The following is a 13165-nucleotide window of genomic DNA, read 5'->3' on the forward strand; positions in this document are numbered from 1 at the left end:
ACGTGTCACTCTCAGGTAAAGGTCGTATCGACGTAGAGAAGTCATTGTGAATTAGGAGACAAAATAACAATAACAAAATTAAGTAAAACACCGAAAATAAATAAAACATTCATTTTTAGATTTATAATCTACAAATGTGGATAGATACTGTTGTTAAATGATTTGTCTATTAGTGAAATTATCCAAACACTCCTGCTTTTATACCAAAGGAAACACTAATATTTTTCTGACATTACAAACACATCTTGTGGTAGTTATAGGTGTAGTCACTTTAATTTCCAAACATTTCCAAATTATTAAGTCTTTTTATTTAGTTTGTTTTAACATATTCTTAGATAAGTATAAAAGATGGTTTCTAAATAATCTGAATTCAAACAATGTTGGTAGGTAAACTACTGTATGCTATACAGAAGTAACTGCACTATTTATATTTTTCCACACAATTTATGTGGTGGAAAAAAAGAGGAAACCCAGTGCCAGCAGAGGGCAGCAGTGTAATATGAATGCATGATGCAGCAGTTAGTAAGATAAAGATAAACTTTATTGATCCCCGTGGGGGGGGAAATTAAAAATCAAATCAAACATATTAAATAAAAAAATATATAATACGTCGGGACCTGTGGCCTTCCTCGCCTTGATCTTCCTCAGCTGACTTCTCACCTGATCAGCTGTTATGGAGAGGCCGTCGGAGGAGGAGTAGGAGGAGGGGAGGGCTGTTGAGGGGGGTGGCAGGGTACTCAGGGTACTCAGATGGAGTAGGGCTGGGCTGCGCTCTGGTGGGCTCTGTCTCCTGCTTCAGGGCCCCTCCCACGCCTTCTGCTGTGACCTGAGATGTTATTCAGGCCCCTCCAGACTCCTCTTGCATTTTTATGTTGTAAATGCTCCTCCATCTTTGCCCGGTAGTTGGCTTTCCCCTCCTTGATTTTTATCTTGAGCTCCTTCTGCACCCTCTTCAGCTCCTCTCTGTCTCCAGATCTAAAAACCCTTCTCTTTTCATTGAGCAGGGTTTTCAGCTCAGGCGTCACCCAGGGTTTGTTGTTGGAGAAACACTGTATTTTTTTGGTGGGTACAGTGTTCTCAACACAGAAGTTTATGTAATCTGTGATGCAGTGAATTAAATCGTCAACGTCCTCCCCATGTGGGCTGCACAGCACCTCCCAGTCAGTGGTGTCGAAGCAGTCCTGCAGCGCCTCAGTGGCCTCCTTAGACCACTTCTTCGCATACCTGGTTGTGGGGGGTTGTTTTTTCACCATAGGTATGTAAATGGGCTTCAGTCTCACCAGGTTGTGGTCTGAGCGGCCCGGGGGGGGGAGGGGTGATTATCTGTATTCATCCTTGGTGTTTGCATACAGTAAATCCAAAGTTTTATTTTCCCTGGTATGGCAGACCTGACGAGGCTGTTAACCCCCAGGTGAGCTATATTGTAATATTTGCAGTCCATGGTTGTAAAGTGCAGAAGTTACATTAAAGTCAGCTCGATTGAAGATGGATATCTGCCTCTTATTTAACCTACCAGTTACCTTTTTTTAAATAATCAGTTTGGGGAACAGCCTGACAAGGAGCAACACTTCCTCAAAACATTGTTCATGAAAGCACATGACTGTTATATAGAATAAAGTCTAAACATGCTTTAAAGTTCATTTTAAATCGACTATATGATTATAAACCTGCTTCTGTTAAACATTTATGATATATATCTTCATCTGCAATGACTAAGCGCAAAACTATCAGTATGAAGTGTTTAAAATGAAAGTGTGTTCAGCAGACAAACACTAAAGAAACTGCATGACAATAAAGTACGTTTGATCTCCTGATGCCGCTGAGTTTGATTTACTTCTCTCTTCATATTTACACATCTAGGGGTTGTAGCGTAACTGAAATCTAGCAGGGGTCCAATTGGGCGCCACACAGACCCTTAAGTCCGTCAAAAAAGTCTCATGGTGAATAGCTCTTATTCCCACTTAAATTCAACACAAAACCACGCAAGGAAATACATTTAAATCAAGGTTCATTTATACATTAAACATAAATTCAGGACAACAGAAATATTTCATATTTAAACAAAACACCTGGTCTGACAGATGTGTAGATTGTGGCTGCTGTGGTGGTCTGACAGATGTGTAGATTGTGGCTGCTGTGATGGTCTGACAGATGTGTAGATTGTGGCTGCTGTGGTGGTCTGACAGATGTGTAGATTGTGGCTGCTGTGGTGGTCTGACAGATGTGTGGTAGTCTTGTTTGCCATGCTATTGCTCATTTATAAATGAAAAATTGAAATATTGAAATTCAAAAAGGACTTCATATTCTCTCATATTTACATATAAATGTTAAGTCATGTAATATTAATCAAATCAAACTACTGGTACATGGAAACCAAACGTCAGCTATAGAACAAAAACTATTTTCAAAAGAAGTGTTTCTGATAAAATTATGTGGGTTCCTGTGTGCTTACTAACATTAACAGATGAATGATGACACATATTGTTGGTGAAATTTTTTCTTTTTGGTCGAATTTATAAAAGTTTTTTATTTACTTGTCTAAATCTGTAGATTTAATGTTTTTTAAAATAATTTTCCTCAGAACACAGATGTTTAGCATGCAAAATGCTCTATTTACCAATGATTTATTTGGTCACTTCAGCAGTCATGGAGAGGAAGTTTGCTGTGGTCCGTTGGAGTGAAGGGGAGGACCGTGGAAAATTGAGTGACATCAGAACTGATGCCATTAGGGGGTACAATGACAACAAGATGGCAGAGGATGGAAATCTGATTTCAAACTACACAGCTGTCATTGAATGGCGTCATGGAAGGAAACAGAGAGGAGGTTGGCCTCATTACAGAGAAGAAGTAATCTTCGTTAGTGGTAAGATACAATAACTCTGGCATTTAGTAAACCATGTCCTTGTTTAATTGCTTCAAAATTTGTTAGAGTTCAATAATGCGAACACGAGGAGATTCAGCCTGTTTTAGCACATGTCCTGACTTTATTGTCCAACTGACAAAAGACTTTCTTGCATTTGTCGTTTAGTATGAATTATGTTTTTACACTAATGTAGAAGCAATGATCAACAACCAATAATATATTTTCAGTCTTTGTGTTTTATAAAAGGGCCCATTTTCCTTTTTTCTCTAGCTACCCGTTTTGAGACAACCCGTAAACTGAACTCTCTGCTGAAGGAAGAAGAACCTTCAGTGCTGACAAAGAGGGTGTCAATGGCTCCCCAAAAATATGGGGACGATTCAGATGACTCAACTGATAACGAAACTCAGCTACTACAAGCTAAGGTGTTGTTAATTTACTTTTACCAGAGACCATATTTCCCACCATGTTAATAGATTGTGTAACAGGCTGACTTGTCTTTGTATAAGACATTACTATGTAGCTAGAATAAAGACAAATCTATATAGATTACACGTTTTTAATATTGATTCTATATACATTATATATTGTTTTTGTATTCAATAATTTTATTGTCCTTTAACTTGAAACCCAGAAGTTGAAGGCTCCCATTAGAACAGATCCAGCAGAAGTGTCCAGCTGGTCAATTTTTCAATTTTTTATGCCCTGGTCAATTTTGAGATTTTGGGCTATATTCACTCCCTGAACATGTAATGTTTCTAACTAACATAAAGAAAATATCCAAATGATACATTTATGTGTATATTTGAATACATTTTGTCTGATCGCGGCGTTAGATTTAGATATAAAAGTGACGCACATGACACATAGCAGTGGCTGCTTGTTCATGTTGCCCGATTGAATGAGCTGCTTTGTGATTGAATTTGTCCGAATTGTGCCGGATCAGGGATGAAAATAAATATAGATTCACAGAATCGTGGGTTCTGTAGTGTGTGTGTGTGAGAGAGAGAGAGAACCGCAGGAGAGTGTAAACATACACGACTTCAAGATGAGTCGGAACGATGTCGCGGTGCTGAACTCCTATAAATAACAGAATATATGTATACATATAAATATATATGGACATCTGCTTACTGCTGATGCTGTGCTGGACTCTTAGAAATAACGGATTATCGAGTGGAACTTTTCAAAACGGGAGGGTTGTGTTTATGTCTGTGCAGGTGCGCGGATAAATTAAGCAGATTGAAGTTGTTTGTTGAAAAAACTAAATTAATTTATTAATTTATACTCTAAAATAAAAGTAAAACATATATATTATGTCTGTAAATAGTCATTTCCAATAAGAATTTATAGAATTTTACAATACAAATCTTTAATGTCTGTTTTCTCAAAATGAGTTTTTTCTCATACTCTGAGACAGAAATCTCCACTTCAGTAGCACTCGCATACACCAAACTTTCCAGTTTTATTCCTATCTGTATTCTGAAGGTATTTAAAGAGGGGTTTGTTCATATATCATTCATAGCCTGATTTATATAACAGTTTATTCATAAAAACATGGCGAAAATCGGTTTTTGAAGTCTGTTGATAGTATTTTCTGATTTATGGAGTGATAAAAAGAGAGATCCAAAATCCCTTAGCTTCCACACACACCAATTCAACAGTCACAAGTTGATCATATTGTAAATTCATGACGCTCATTGATTGTGACTGTGTATCTGTATTTAACACCTTTGAAAGGAAGGTGTTAATGCAGGAGACCAGTGTTACACATAACATGCTGCTGTTATTGTAGTTAGGAGGAGACATAGGCACAATAAAAGAAGACATAAAGATCACGTTTTTCCCCACACATGTTAATATGTTTTAAATGTCATGCATTTATTTTTGATTTCGCTTCAATAATCGTTAACAAAGAGAAACACCAGGATTAAACTACAGGCTGTTGTTGCCTTTTTATAGCCAAAGAAAACTGAACATTCACAGCCTCTGTATTCAAAAGAATTTCAACATTGACATTTATGTCATCCTATTTCCCTCTTCTCACCAACATTATATTTTAAACAGGGATTTCGTTTTTCTCTGGTCTCTGGTCTCTCCCCCAGCTCGCCCCCTGCGGTGAGCTCCTCTCCATAATGCGCTCGTCTCCTCCCTCTAAAGCTGCTGCTACTCTGTAGGACGCTTTGTAGGCACCTCACCAATAAAATACTATTTTATATTTTATAAGCAGTTTGCCACCACACTGTACTTTTACTCTCCAAAGGCATATGAGTATGTGCGTGACAACTTTAACAAAGCTTTAGCACACAGTCACACCATCCACACAGCTGGTCCAGGATTTACTGTAGCATCTTTTACAGCACTAAAAGGTCATGTACAGGCAAACAGAGAGAAGGGAAAAGAAACAATCTGTGCTCTCAAATAACAAAGCAGTCTCAAATCTTTATGAGGAATTACAGCTAATTTTTTTTTACTTTGCATACAGTACATCCTCTGATAAATAAAGTGAAGTACTTTGATTGCATTTCTGTGGTGTTCCTGTAGGAGACCATGAAGCAGCCAGACTGAAGCAGCAGGTTGTGAAGGTGGACGCCATCATCTTGTCTTTGCAGTGCTGATTCTGAAGAGAACGCCTTCACATAGGACTCAAAGGTAAAGTTATCTCTCACATGATTGGACCGTGTTATTGTAACCGCTATCAGCATCAAAGTAATTTTAGTAACAATTTATAATCCATCTTAAAATGTACGGAAGACTAGCAGAAGATTTTAACAGCCTCTATGGTTCTGCAAGAAGTTCATGTTTAAATTCTTCTTCTTTCTGTCTTCAAGGAAATCAATGCTCAAAGGAAACAGCAGTCCAGACTCTGATTCCAGCTCCAGTGAGGTTCAGCACACAAATTGGCTCTCTGATTATATGAGAATGTTTAACATTAGTTTAATTTATCAGGCTGGCCCATGTGATGACAGTTTAAAATAATCTTCAATAGAAAGTGGCAGGAACACTTTTGTCTTAAAACATAAATTCATCAAGCTGATCATATTGTTGAATTCATCATGTCTTATTATATATTTTGTTTTTCCTCATAAATAGTTCTCCTTTCATAAAAACAAACTTTAGAAGCTGAAGTTTAGCAGAACCTGAGGACAGATCTGATTTCAGGTCTGAGGCATAAACATCACAGTAAAATTCATTATACTTTACATTTAACTCTGTGATTGTTTTTCTTTATTACAGAAGATGCCCTCAGATTCAGATCCATCAGCAACCCCTGACAACATGGAGGACTCGTCCCCTGAGCGTTTCCTGTCCTCTCTCGATGGTCTTCTTCTCTTCAGTTATTAACTCTTGAAAACAGCAGCACAACATGCCAGACTGTTTGACAAGTCTGTGATTGAATAAATTGAAATGGAATCTCATGCGTATCTTGCTATGCTTATTGGCTTTAAATGTTTAATATTGAATAAGTTTGAAGGCCATTTATCTCAGACGAGCCCGGCTGTGACAAGCTGAGCTCGTCTGTTAGCTTTGCTGTTGTCTTAGCTGTTGTTGGTCAAGAAGAAATTAATGTCAGTTCAAGGCCTTTTCAAATGTGAGCTTTAAACTTAACTGCTAAATGATTTTACTGTGACCAACACGCTGTAGTGCTCCAGTTAATCAGAGACAGTCGTATCAGATTTATACAAAGTTTATTTAAACATTTTATGAAAAGAAACTTTCAATAAACAACCCCTGGCTTCATTAACCATGTGGAAAATAAGTAAGGGAGACAATCAGGTCGAACTGCTGGGACATAGGAGAAAGTATAAAAAATAATTTAACAAAGAAATCCCAAGAAAAATCAAATAAAGTAAAGAGATCCTGGATGATTGTTTGACTGTTAAAATATGATGGAGAAGCAAATCCAACACAACCCTCCAGCATCTGGCCTTTCAAACACAGGGCAACATCATGTAAAGAAAAAGAAATTAAATATTGACCAGGATCTCTGTGTTTTATCTGAGGATGACTATGGTAGCCTTCTCACTGTTCACTGTCACAAAGCACCAGACTCTGTCCACCTTCTTCAGACGTCGATCAGCTCCTCTGGGTGATGGCAGAGAGGACTCTTCATCTGGGGAGAGCTGCTGGTGTAAGGTCATTTCTACCACAGTGGATGAGCAGGGCATCTGGCACAGGTGAAAAAAGGAGGAGGTTCCTTCAAACTAAGTGACCCCAGCCTGACCTCTGTAACAGGTGTGCAGACAAAGGTTGAAATGAGTCATTTTTAGGTTCTGTTGACTGTAAAATGGAAAAGAAAACATCACCTTTCTATTTAACATTTAGCTGGTGTTTGACTCAGTGTGATTTTTATTTTAGAAGACTGTATTGTTAACAATAGCTTGTTTTTACAATCCTCTTATGAAACTTAAAAACAATCACAGGATATAAACTTTTAACAGATGATTTTAACTTACACTTCACCTCTGTGGAAGATATCAGACCAGCTGCTTTTATCTCTTCTTTGCCTAAATGAAGACATAAAAAACAATTGATTTACTGTTCACTTAAATATATTAGAAAATCAGACATGACTCACATTGCAGACTATCAGTTTCTAACAGAATACAACATATCTTACCACCTGTAGTCTACGGTCTGTGGTGCTAACCTAGCTTAAATATAGCTTAAATATAGAACGATTTCATTAAAACCAGAGGACCCAGCAGCCCACGTATTTTCAATAATGATCAAAATAACTGGATTTTTAAAAACACAGTGTTTAAACATTAGACTTTGAATACAGTGGTTTGTTGTACTTACACATTTCTTCATCGTAGACCGGCAGAGCGCTTTCGGCGTAACTGGGCTGCGTAAGTCATATTAGTCACTGTAATATTTACAGTCTATGGTAAGTCATCAGGGCAGTACGCTAAGTGGGCGGGGCGTGTTACCAGGGCTCCTGCCCCCGGACCCTACTGCGCAGACTCTGGCTCCAAATGACGTCAAAATCGCCAAATGGAAGCGCCCGTAAGCGGCGTATTTTGGCTTCAAGAACGTTGAGTGGGAACAGCTACAGTGCGCGCCCACTGGTTCAAACCAGATACAGCAGCGGCTCTTTTGTTATTGTTTGAAAAACCCTGCATAGAATCCCCAGCGGTTCAACCCGGTTCAAACATCAAAGCCCTTATGACATCATTATTAGAGTGTCATGATGTCACAGATCACAGCAGCTTTAGCTTAGTAACTGAAGTGAAGAGAGTGACTGAATCTGTCTTTAATCTGATTCTGAACTGAGTAGGTGCAGGTGAAGACCCACATTTCTTTTCACAGCAGGCTATTTGAAGCAAGACAAAGGAGGCATCATGAACGCATCAGACTTAAAAAGGAGCCAGTATAATGCTGAATTAAAGAGGTGCAAGGACAATGAGAAAAGCTTAATGGCAGTGATCAGAGAGCTAAAAAGAGAAAACACAGATCTGGGAAAAACCCAGCTGTCTTTAAAGACAGCAACTGAGCAGCATGAAAAACTACAAAAAGATTTCAAAGTGCAGAAAGCCTCTCAACTAAAGCTGCAGGAAGAATTGAAAAATGAGCAGCTTCTGAGAGCTCAGGAAACCAACGACTCAGCTGCAAGGACTTTAGCTTTACAAAGGACATGCAAACAACTAGAGGAAAAATTGAAAATCAACAAATTGATGCAAGAGCAGAAAGAGTGTGCGATAGCAAGTTATACCTCATTAATTTTTGAGGTCAAAACACTGAAGATGACCAATGAGACAAACACTTATAATATTAGTAAATTAACAGGGTTTAAAAATCATGCGTTGAAAGTTATGGATGACCAAAAAAATAAATTGAAACATAATGAGCTCTTACATGAAGCCACTACAGAGAAGTTGAAGAAATCAAAAATAGCTCTCAAAGATTGCATTTTACAGTTGAATGAGATACCCCATCTTAGACAAAAACTAACTGCAACAGAGGAAACAGTTGCAATACAAGATAAAGAACTTAAAAATGCCCTAGGCCAAGCAGAGAAGAACAAGATGGAAATATACAATTTAAAAATGGAGAGGTCAGATTCAAATAGAATCATTATGTCGTTCAAAGAGTCACAGATGGAGAAAGACAAACGCATTAGTGAACACAAAGGAACAATAAATGCTATGACAGTTGAAAATGAGAAGCTGGAAAAGACTGTGGAGCAGCAAAACATGAAGAACAATAGATTGAAGCTTAGGCTTAACAGGTGCATTTCCCATTATGAAAGGCTGGAGAAAAAGGAGAGGAAACGCACAGAAGACATTATGAGCAATGAAAGGATGATAACATCCCTTTGGAAAACTATGGAAGAGGCAGAGGGCAAACAAAGAAGGTCAATCACTCAAAGTGAGATGATGATTGCTCAGATAGACCATTATTACAAAGACCTGACCCAAGTTCAGGAGGAACTAAAAAAGTGTGACAAGGTCATGGAGAAGTTGAAGACCATTAACCAAGCGCTGAAGGTAGAAAATGATCAAACAAATGAAAAGCTGGCAAAGATGACAATTAAATATGACTCTTCCAAGAATAATCATGAACTTCTCAAATCTGAGATGGTGCAAATGAAGGCATTGCAGGAGACCTCTTCAGTGACTTCTGATAAAGAGCAGCTCCTGTGGAAGAAAACGCTGAATAAGGAGGTCGAAGAAAAAGAACATTTGAAAAATAAATTAGTTAACCTTCAACAGATGGTAGCACAGCTACAAAAGAAGATCCAAGATCTTGAATCTGAACAGATGAAGCAAGAACAGACAAGCAGAGAGATTTTAAAGCAAAACGCTAGTCTCCAGCTGAGAAACACAAAGCTTAATGAGGAGACTGTCATCAAAGACATTATGTTTAATGCGAACATGTTGCTAAAAAAGACAGCGCAGGTGAATACAACGAAATTGCCTCCAACATGTCCTCAGAAGATTCACAAGCAGCAGCAACAGAAAAATAATGAAGTGCTTTCCTGTCCTTACAAGGAGATCGAGAGGTTGAATGCAAAGCTGCTCCTCTATTCGTCTAAACGTGATGATGCAGAGGAACTCCAGAGGGCTAGATGGAAATACACAAATGTTCAGCATGAAAACATCTGTAAAAGAGCTCTATGTTATGCTCTTGAGAAAGAGAACGAGCATTTAAAAGAAGAGACCACATTGTTGAAAGATGAACTAAGGAATCTCAAGCTGGAGCGTTGGCACGAATCAAAGTCCACACTCTTGCCTCCTATCTCTACAAAGCCCCCTGATGACAAACCAAACGCCTGTGTATCAAGACAAACTTGCTGTCCCCCTCAGTCCAACTCTCAGATTCAAGTCCTGCCAAAGTCAACCCCTCTGCCTCCCATCAAAAATACGATTCAGTGTCTAGGCACTCAGATCACAAAACCCCTTCCACCTCAGCAGGAGCTTGAACCCGAATCAAAGTCCACACTCTTGCCTCCTATCTCTACAAAGCCCAAACAACCCCCTGAGGACAAACCAAAGGCCTGTGTATCAAGACAAACTCGCTATCCGCCTAAGTCCAACTCTCAGATTCAAGTCCTGCCAAAGTCAACCCCTCTGCCTCCCATCAAAAATACGATTCAGTGTCTAGGCACTCAGATCACAAAACCCCTTCCACCTCAGCAGGAGCTTGGACCCGAATCAAAGTCCACACTTTTGCCTCCTATCTCTACAAAGCCCAAACAACCCCCTGAGGACAAACCAAAGGCCTGTGTATCAAGACAAACTCACCCCTAAGATCAACTCCCAGATTTGATTAACAACATTCATTTCAGCACAATATTATTATCTTGTGCACAAGATCATCCAACTTGTGTGCACAAGATAATTATCCAACACTGCCACCACAAGATAATAGCTTTGGTGTACAAGATATTTTGGTTTTTTATTTTATTTTGAGTCAGCCCGCAGGGATGAAGAATCCCCGCCAGCTCACATGGCGAGCAGTGAGGAGCAGCCAGGCCCGGAGTGGCTAATCTGGAGAACAGGGACAATTCCCGGTGGGCTGGGTTGCCTTAAGGGCTGCCAGGGCCGCTGCAGTCATTGCTCAAGTAGCGTTACACTATAAAGGAAACGTGCCATTACGCATATAAGTGGACGGACAAGAAACAAAAAGTGAAATTGATCATCTGCTCTACAGTTTACATGTTAAACAGTGAAGTATGTGAACTACATGGCAGGCTGCTGTATGTTAACTAACTGATGTCTTTCAAACTGCTTCAATCCACGCTGAGTGCTCCTCTGTCTGTGCGTCTGTGCATTACCCTCACTGCTCTTATTTAAAACTGGTCATAAAACACGTCTGAACCTTCATTGTGAGGTTTGATGTCTTTTGAAGTGTTCTTAAAGAGCCCATATTATGCCCTTTATGGGGTTCGTATATTTAATCTATGTACCTACTTTTGTACGTTCACAATAGCTAAAGTCCGAAAAAAAGTGTCTGTTTTCACGGCTGCTGTGGTGGTCTGACAGATGTGTAGATTGTGGCTGCTGTGGTGGTCTGACAGATGTGTAGATTGTGGCTGCTGTGGTGGTCTGACAGATGTGTAGATTGTAGCTGCTGTGGTGGTCTGACAGATGTGTAGATTGTAGCTGCTGTGGTGGTCTGACAGATGTGTAGATTGTGGCTGCTGTGGTGGTCTGACAGATGTGTAGATTGTGGCTACTGTGGTGGTCTGTGTAGAGACTTAATGAATGAAAAAAAAAGCACACACACACACACACACACAGTAAAACAGCAGAGCCGTCGTGTCATAATCATCATTTTACTGTTTCCATAACATACAACAGAAATGATATAAATATAAATAAATAATGTCGCTATAATCATTATTATGTATTTTACAGACAGACTCCATTAGAATGAAAAACAAATCAAATCCAACTCAGACTTCCTGTTTGTCTCTCTGATGTACTCAGACTTCCTGTTTGTCTCTCTGATGTACTCAGACTTCCTGTTTGTCTCTCTGATGTACACAGACTTCCTGTTTGTTCCTCTGACGTACGACTTCCTGTTTGTGCCGCTTGTGTACACAGACTTCCTGTTTGTCTCTGATGTACACAGACTTCCTGTTTGTCCCTCTGATGTACACAGACTTCCTGTTTGTCTCTCTGATGTACACAGACTTCCTGTTTGTCCCTCTGATGTACACAGACTTCCTGTTTGTCTCTCTGATGTACACAGACTTCTTGTTTGTCTCTCTGATGTACACAGACTTCCTGTTTGTTCCTCTGATGTACACAGACTTCCTGTTTGTGTCCGGTTTATGAACAGAACGTGAGATGGACTGATCCCTGGTCAGTGTGATGTTACATGTTTACTGTTGAATGATTCTCTGTGGTTCAGTGACGATCAGCTGATCAAACAACAAGTTCTGCTCCCGACCACACGAGGCAGCAACCTTTACGTGACGATATGCACGGATCATCGGTGAACACGTTTGTGGGACAGAAGGCGTCCTGCAGGACGAGCTTCATGTTCTCAGAACACGTCGACAGCAGCAGGTTAAATAAAGAGAATATTTCAAAATCAAATAAATAAATGAAAACAAAATCAAATCAACTCAATAACATACAAGAAGTCTTCTTATAAAAACAAAACAAACAAAAGATTTCTGTGTTCAAGCATCAATATATAAATGTTCACAGTGTGACGGTGAACCAGCTGTGTGTGTGTGTTGGTGATCGATAAACAACTGAATAAATCCTATGAGCCCTGAATGCATCGCGGTGCGTTCACACACTCAGCTGGTTCACTTCTGGAAGACGTGCATCGCTGTGTTTGTGTTTTTTGTGTCATGTTTCCTTTAACTTCATTTATGCACATTTTAAAATATCACCATAAAAAGCTTTATCTTCTTCTTCTGTGATTATCAGTAATGTGTGCACTGTGCTCTATTACGCCCCCTTCTGACCGTACACTGTAACTTGCAGAAGCCATGCTGCTTCTTCTGTGGTATTTGAAAATACATGTCCCCGGACAGTTGAAGGAAACTTGACGTGATGTGAGTTGTGCCTGGGACACAGCGCCCCCCGCAGGCTGAACATGACCATGCAGTCTGTAAACTGTACAGGTGTGAGAGAGATCATTAAAAACACCAAAGATGGAGATTCAAGTGAGTGACAGACAGCGGCATGATGAGTGTGTGTGTGTGTGTGTGTGTGTGTGTGTGTGTGTGTGTGTGTGTGTGTGTGTGTGTGTGTGTGTGTGTGTGTGTGTGTGTGTGTGTGTGTGTGTGTTTTACATGCTGCTTGGCCTAACCCGTCACACACGCCGGCACACACACAG

The 13165-nt window shown here is 39.6% G+C and overlaps 1 protein-coding gene and 2 long non-coding RNA genes across 3 annotated transcripts in view; 1 reads left to right on the plus strand and 2 right to left on the minus strand.

Annotated features, from left to right (window-relative positions):
* Positions 1-701: 701 nt before the first annotated feature.
* Positions 702-6279, plus strand: LOC136178191 (uncharacterized). Its single transcript, XR_010665586.1, has 5 exons — positions 702-2863; positions 3134-3285; positions 5405-5512; positions 5692-5741; positions 6098-6279. It is a non-coding gene; the product is annotated as an uncharacterized lncRNA (long non-coding RNA).
* Positions 6280-6518: 239 nt separating this feature from the next.
* Positions 6519-9855, minus strand: LOC136178190 (uncharacterized). The gene is made up of 3 exons (XR_010665585.1): positions 7664-9855; positions 7318-7368; positions 6519-7087 (listed from the first exon to the last, which is right to left on the minus strand). It is a non-coding gene; the product is annotated as an uncharacterized lncRNA (long non-coding RNA).
* A 1771-nt stretch (positions 9856-11626) lies between these two features.
* Positions 11627-13165, minus strand: part of fam184aa (family with sequence similarity 184 member Aa) — a 27323-nt gene continuing 25784 nt past the window's right edge. Inside the window, exon 23 of the mRNA XM_020651741.3 lies at positions 11627-13165. This exon is cut by the window's right edge and continues 1077 nt beyond it. The gene's annotated coding sequence lies outside the window, so the exon portion shown is untranslated.

The sequence above is a fragment of the Labrus bergylta genome, chromosome 24 (genome assembly GCF_963930695.1).
Source record: "Labrus bergylta chromosome 24, fLabBer1.1, whole genome shotgun sequence".
NCBI classification, from domain to species: Eukaryota; Metazoa; Chordata; class Actinopteri; order Labriformes; family Labridae; genus Labrus; species Labrus bergylta.